Source organism: Aegilops tauschii, chromosome 7 (assembly GCF_002575655.3).
Source record: "Aegilops tauschii subsp. strangulata cultivar AL8/78 chromosome 7, Aet v6.0, whole genome shotgun sequence".
Classification (NCBI taxonomy): domain Eukaryota; kingdom Viridiplantae; phylum Streptophyta; class Magnoliopsida; order Poales; family Poaceae; genus Aegilops; species Aegilops tauschii.
Window position 1 is genome coordinate 487,310,387 of NC_053041.3, and position 8,142 is coordinate 487,318,528.

The following is an 8,142-nucleotide window of genomic DNA, read 5'->3' on the forward strand; positions in this document are numbered from 1 at the left end:
GGATGTACTGTGGCATTCTAGGAACCAGGAGTACATAGAACAGAATGTAATGAGCCATCCATCTCATGGTAGTGAGTGGAAAATCTTCAATCAGAAACACAAAAAGTTTGCTGCTGACCCGTGAAACATTAGACTTGGCTTAGCTTCAGATGGATTTAACTCATTTGGCCACCAGAGTGCCACATATAGCATGTGGCCAGTGCTTGTTATCCCTTACAACATGCCTCCAAATGTCTGCACCAAAGAGTCAAACTACATGATGGCCTTGCTCATCCCAGGTCCAAAAAGTCCTGGGAAGGATTTTGATTTATTCATGGAGCCTCTTGTGGAGGAACTTCAACAGCTATGGAGGGGTGTTCTCACTCGAGATCAATATAGCAGCCCACCAGCTGATTTCTTTCTGCGTGCTGTTATAATTTGGTGCATCCATGATTATCCGGCTTTGGGCACTATGTCAGGGCGAACGACACATGGTTACAATGCATGTGTTTGGTGTGACAGGAATCCGCTGTCATACGCAATACTTAGCATGATCTGTTACATTGAACACCGATGTTTCCTTGCCAAGGACAAGCCGCGTCCTAGAAAATACCGAAGACATGTGTTCAATGCAAATCATGAAAACTGTGATACGCCAAAGAGGCTCACCGCCGATGAGTTGCAAGTGGAATTAGAGAAGGTCAGGCATATTACACTAGGAAACCATCCTGGCAATGGTAGCGGGAAAAGGAAGCGTGGCAGGGCAGAAGAGAGATTATTGTTTACCCGCAGGTCCACTTTGTGGGACTTGGAGTATTGGAAAGATTTGGATCTGCGGCATAATCTTGATGTGATGCACATCGAGAAAAATATATGTGACAACATTATCGGCACACTTCTTAATATTGAAGGCAAGATGAAAGATACCTTAAAATCTAGGATTGATTTGACACAGCTGGGTATTAGACAGGATTTGCAGGTGCAAGATGAAGGTAAACCAGAGGATATGGCACCAGTTGTGTACGTCTTGGACAAGGTAAAAAGAAAAGAATTCTGCGAGGTCCTGTCACGTGTGAGATTCCCACATGGATTTGCTTCCAACCCTGGAAGGAGAGTCAGTGAAGATGGAAACAAGGTACAAGGGTTGAAAACTCATGACTGCCATGTCCTACTTCAAAGGGTTTTACCTGTTATCCTTAGAGGATTGGGCTGCCCTGACTTATACAGAGCAGTTGCAGAGTTGGGACAATTCTTCAGGGAACTCTGCAGTAGAAATATCAGGATAGATGCTTTGGAGCATCTTAGAGACAAGATACCAACTATCCTATGCGACCTTGAGAAGATATATCCTCCAGCCTTCTTTGATGTGATGGTGCATTTGGCTATTCATCTACCTGACGAGGCACTACTTAGAGGTCCAGTACAGTATGGCTGGATGTACCCTATTGAAAGGCGGCTAGGCACTTTCAAGGGCTATGTTAGGAACAGAGCTAGACCCGAGGGTTCCGTTGCAGAGGCCTACATTGCTATAGAAGTGTTGACATTCTACTCAAAATACATTGAAACAACTGGTCAACTTAGCAAAGAGGTGGGTGAAGACAATCCCAGGCTCAATGTTTTCGATTATTCTGTATGAGTTACAGGGAAGAGTCGACAAGAGAACAAACCTAAAGATTTGGACAAAATGGTTTGGTATGTGTTGAATAACTGCCCTGAGATACTACCTTATATCAAGTAACTGCTAAGTACTGCAGCTTATACATCGTAATCTACTAAACTTGTAGCACATTCTTATATATTTAGATGTTTGGCGTGATCACTATGTTGTGCAGCATCTACAAAAAGGAGTTACTTCCTGTCGGCGTTCTGGGAATGGGGGTCCCCAGACTTGCCTGCCTGCGGCCAACGTCGTGGCTCTGCAAGTGGGCCCGTACGGCCCATCTTCACCGACAAGCATTCAAGACCCCCGCGAGGGGCCAAGCCTCGCGAGGCGGACGACACAAGACCTCCTCAGGAGCGGCCTCACCAGGTTGGCTCGCGAGGGGTGGAGAGATCAAGGCAAGGCAAACCTCGCGAGGTTCTCGTGACGTGAGCCATGACGACCGAGACCAGGCGGGTGCCAGGCGGGTGCCAGCGTGCACAGTGTCCTTGTTTCCTCTTTGGTGCTAAGGAGGCAAGCGCATGCGCGGATTACCGAGGCGTTAAGCAAAGGTTTCCATATCAGTGCAACAAGACCAAGACCAACAGGACGACAAGACGGAGGTCACCATGGAGCCCAAGGCAGCGTCACCACCAGAGCCTTTGGCAGGCGAAGACTACTTTTGTCAGGATAAGCTGTACTAGCTGCCCCCTTTCAAATTTGCCGTTGTTGGTTCCCTTCCCGCTTAATATTTAGGAAGAGGACTAGGGCCCCTATAAATAGGACTAGCCACCACAGTAGGAGGGGACGAAGCCTCAGGCATCTGATCTTGAGCCAATCCCTAGCTACACACTGAGCACAAGAACACCTCAACCTCAGGAGGCTGTTCTTCCCCTTGTAACTGTTCATCCTCAGCCCAAGAGGTAATCCACCACCACTACACTTGAGTAGGGTATTACACCACAATGGTGGCCCGAACCAGTATAAATCTTGTGTTCTTTGTGTTGCGAGTTCATCGAGTTAGCCCTTGGGATCTTAGCAAAGCTAGGACGTGGATCGGTAGGGGGATAACTTCGCGCGCACCCCAGAGTTCAAACCTTAAGGCTTTTGCCGGAACCCGAGATCCGACATTTGGCGCGCTAGGTAGGGGTGCGCCGAATCTTCCCTTCCATCGCTCCGCGTCCCGTTGCTTCATCGTCTCCATGGCGGACGCATGTCACGCTCGCGCCGAGCGCCGAGCTGCCCTCGCCACCCGCGTTGCTCAGACGGCTCCCGTCGGTGGGCCACCCCGTCGTTCTCCGTCACCTGCCGCCAACGCCGCCACCGGCCAGGCGGGGAACGAATAGCAAGCATCCTCGCTGCACCCCTCGGTGCGGCGGGACGGCCGCACCGCCACTCCATCGCTGACCCCGGCCGGTTCGTCATCCCACGCTCGTCGCGCTCCCATGGACGCGCAGGCCGCTCTGTGCATGGCATGTGAGATCCAGCGCTACCGCCCCATCGACGACCTCTACGAGGACTGGCTCGACCGCATCGCCGAGCTTGTCAGCGCCGCAGGGGGCTCCCCTGCGCCGTCCCTCTCGCTGCCTCGCCCTCCACCAGTTGCAGGCCGCGTGGCCCATGGAGCGCCTCCACCACCTCTGCCCCAAGACGGAGTCTTGGTACCAAGGCGCACGGCCCCACGACATGACATGCCGCGTCCGGCGCCCGCGCAAGAAGAGAGAAGCTGCCAAGAAGTCCCTCGACCGCAAGAAAATGCTCCACCACTCCCCGCACCGCCACGCCAGGATCGCTTGTTGCGGCAGGGCCCCGCGCCGCTTGCCGTGGCGGCGCGCGGGCGCCAAGACCAAGCCCCGCCTCCAAGACAGGCCCCGGTGACAACGGCCGGCTGCCGCGCCTTCACCCCCGAGCTGTGTAGCGTCGCCTGGCCGGGCAAGTTCAAGCCGGATCTGCCCCCTCGCTACGACGGCACCCCCGACCCTGTGGAGTTCTTGCAGCTCTACGAGCTGAGCGTCGAGGCGGCCAACAGCGACGAGAAAGTCATGGCGAACTGGTTCCCCATGGCTCTCAAAGATGGTGCCCCTTCCTGGCTCCTCAACGTGCCTCCAAGCTCGATCTCCTCCTGGGACAAGATGCGCAACTGCTTCATCGCCAACTTCCAGGGCACCCGCGACCGCCCACCAGCCGCGGGTGACCTATGCCGCGTCAAGCAACAACCAGGAGAGACCCTCCAGAAGTACATCCAGCGCTTGAACAACGTTTGCCTCAAGATCCCCAAGGTGATGGACGAGGCCATCATCTCCGCGTTCTCTGATGGAGTCCGTGACGTCAAGATGAAGGAGGAGCTCGCCACCCACGAGGAGCTCTGCACGTCCCTGGAGCTCTTCAACCTGGCGACCAAGTGCGCAAGAGCTGAGGAGGGGCGCCTCTCCCTCCTCGAGCTCCCGACTGCTGACCGGGAGGAGAAGAAAGCCAAGGCCAAAGACGTGAAGCGCAAGGGAGCAGCCATGCTCGCGGCGGAGCCGGACACCAAGCGCGGCAGAGACCAGCCTGAGTCATCCATGAGCAGCCGGCCATTCTGCGCCTTCCATAACCTGCATAGCCACAACATCAGCGACTGTCAAGAGCTCAGAGCCATTCGAGAAGGACACTTCGGTCGACGCCCCGAGTGCAACGACCGGGGCTACGGCAGAGGAGGACACTACAAAAAAAATACACTTCCGTGATGATACGTGTTTGTCACAGTAGGTCGCGTTTTCTGTCATGCATGTACATCCATGACAAATTTATGACAGAATCAAGATAGTCATACCTGTGCTGTCGTAGAAGTGTTCCATGACATTGCCAAAATTATCATCACGGAAGTGTCCACTTCCATGACGATAAATCGCACGTCACAGAAGTGCTTTCGTCAAGGGTGACCGACACGTGGCATCCACCGTAACGGAACACCGTTAAGCTATCGGGTCGGATTTTGGATCCGATGACCCGTTAACAACCACGACCAATGCCGATTTTCCACGTGTAAAATTCTCATTGGCTGACGAATCCACCCGTCAGCTCCGCGTTGGCACAGGTGTCACTCATCCAACGGTCAAGATGGGCCTATGATATGTTGACACGTGGACCGGCCCAAAAGTGGCCCACAAAGTTTAAATGGGCCGGCCCAACCGAAGGCCCATAAGATTTAGCGGACCATAATGGGCCGGCCCAGCTAAAGGCCCACAAAATTTAGCGGACCATAATGGGCCGGCCCAGCTAAAGGCCCACACGATTTTGCAGACCATAATGGGCCGGCCCAGCTAAAGGCACACAAGATTTTGCGGACCACAATGGGCCGACCCAGCTAAAGGCCCACAAGATTCTACAGACCATAATGGGCCAACCCAGCTAAAGGCCCAACATTCTCTGTCAAATTGGCCCGTCAACAGCCTGTCCTAAACTTGTCATCAACGCGGCCCATGGTCACTTCTGGCCCGTTAACAGTCCGCTAAGTAATTGGGCCGAATTACGGCCCGGTGTATTTCTGGCCTGTTAAAGGTCCGGCTTCATTTGGGCCCATTTACAGGCCATCAAAACTTTCGGCCCATAAACGACCGTGAAGGATTTGGGTCATATTCGGCCATGTCTGACATTCGGCCTGTTAGAGGCCCACTATAGCTTTGGGCCACTTTCGGCCTGTTGTCATTTTCGGCCTGTTAACTCCGTACGTAAACCATGGGCCATATGTGGCCCAACGTCATATCGGGCCCATTAACGGCCCATATAAAAATGATGATAATCTAGCCCGACCGAAGTTCTGGCCTGTTAAAGGCCCGTGTATTAGGTCGGCGCATTTACGGCCCGTCCGTATTTCGGCCTGTCAAAGATCCGCATCGTAAATGGGCCCATTCTCACTTTCGGTCTATTAAAGGCCCATTTTTTTATGGGCTCGAGATATTTACACCTGTAAACGGCCTATTTTTACTGAGGGCCCAAATTATGTTTAGGCCTGTTAAAGGCCCACTATGGGCACAGGCCTACTAGAAAAATATGAAAGCTTATGCTGATTTAGGCCCAGATATTTTTAGTGGGCTACATGCCAATTTCGGCCCGTAATCGTTTTTAGCCCAATTGGAATGGGCCTGACGAATGTTGGCATGTTGGGCTCCTACGAAGCTTTCGGCCGAATACATTACTAAGATAAACCTACACTATACAAAAATAGCGTCGTAATTACTGCAGCCTGAGGCAGCATCATAAATGTTGTATCACAACAAAATAAATTCCAACCATACAACAAAAGGCCTGTTGGCATAAATTTTACAGTCCTTCCAGATAAAAGCACCATCAGATGTATAGAAGCACAGATCATTTGACCTGAGTGCTAATGTTTCAGGCTGTAGAATCTGATGGAGCAGCACGATCTCCACCTTTTTTCCGCCATTGCTCTTGAACAACGAAGCGAATGTCTGATAGTCTGGTTTCAAAACCATTCATATCTTGACAACCTTTCTCAACCACTATTCTTGTTTCCGAAACAACGTCCATTAGGGATTGGACTTGTGTCTGGAGCGCAGATATATCACTCTGTCTAGCAGTAAGATTTTGTTCTGTAGGCGATTTGGACGAGGTTACCTTGACAACCAACCCAGAATTACGCAGGAAGGTGCTTTTTGCACTGTTAGTGGAGAGATACTGACGCACTACAGCAAGAGGTGACATTGTGCCTGTAGTAGCCTCGTCACCTTCAGGTGGTTGTGGCTGTTCAATCATTTATTCCATAGCTTCCTGAAAGTTTGAACTTGTAGATTAGTGTACCAGATAAGTTACTAATGAGACAAAAACAAACAAAGTAGGTTAAACGTTTATACATAACTTATTTTGGTGAACTACTATAATACATTAGCATGTATTGTAGTGCCAACTACATAATAAAATCACTTTCGGAACATATGTCCATGTAGCATGCCTACTGTATTGTCTATTTCCTCACATTCATTGACATCTAAGGATAAAGATACATGGTTTAAAGTAGGATGAACATAGTATGACATCATTCATATCATGGGCAAACAGATATACAACAAATAGGCTATTTTATCATTGTGTGCGCACGTGAACATAACAACTAGATTACAGATCAAGGCCAAAAGAATATCCTTCATCTCTTTTAAACCATGTAAGGTGAAATGATACGTTAAGACAACTGTGAATAAAAGTGAACAGAGTAACTAACATTGGCTACAAACCAAGTAGTTAAATGAACACATCACAATACCAATCAGTTCAAGGCAGGAGGAGTAAGGACTTACAATAGCGGCTTGAACTGGTGTGCTCATGCCCTTCATCTTGCTGGTGTGGCAATCCTTGAAGATTTGCACTGCATTCGGTTCAGGTTCTTTTTGGTCTGCACGGGCTTTCGTCTGTATTTGGAACAAGTCAATATAGATACGATAATATGGCACAAAAAAAATAAGGAAGTAGCAGCTATTTACAAGAGCCTCGCAGTGTGCAATATAGCTACGAGATCCTGTTGTCTGTTGGAATTTCACTTTAGAACGGTTGGTTTTGTTCTTCAAACAGTTAGCCTAGAAGAAGATACACTTGTAAGGCACATACATAAATACAAGTTCAATATGTGGTCTGATCAAATACATATAGCCTACCTGATACTTTGGATCAGACCAGTGTTTAACGAGGGCTGTCCAGTCTTCATCTGTAATATATTCCACTGGAGATGTTTGGGCGATTTCATTGTTAGCCTTGCCTTCAAAGTGAGATTTTCTAAGGTGGTACCGATACTGTCGCAGAGCAGACTGAAAAACATGAGTGCATGCTTGTTTAGTTGCATCATCTTTCGGATCCAACTTGAACCTCATCTGTTGAAAAAAGAATGTGAGACTTATTAGGAGGAAGCTAGAAAGTATGGGACAGAGCAAGACAATATTATTAATTGCGATGAATAACATTACTTACGGATAAATGGTCAAGGAAGGTGTTAAACTGGGTATTGTCTTTCTCATTCCTGTACTGGATCCACGTTGGGAGGATACGTGCTTGACACCTAACGGCAACGGCTGCCTCTGATACTAACTTGGCTGAATCTGTAGCATCACGTGGCCTTTTTAAACCTGCCTCAAAATGGATCTCCATTCTTCCTCCTTTAGATTTTGTTCATCTGTCAAGCATTATCCCTGATGTCTGTTTCCGCTTACGCCGTGGTGCTAGTTCAACAACGAATAGGGAAAGTGTTAGTGTACATCAAACTGTGAGAGTACATATAAAGGAGCATGCAACTGCAACTTGACTCAGTCAGGTACCATCTTGGTGTTGATGCTCATGAGGTTCATCTGATCTTGCCAAGTCCTGTTGTGTCAGCAGTGCTTCGGAAGTAGTGTTAGGTGTGAAGGCAGCTTGGGAACTGGCTAGTTCCGGAGCAAACGAACGAGTAACTGGTTGAGATGCTGGTATAGTTGAAGCGGATGCTGCAGCTGGTGGAGCAGGTGATACTGTGTTTGTAGATTTAGCCTGTGGACATGGAC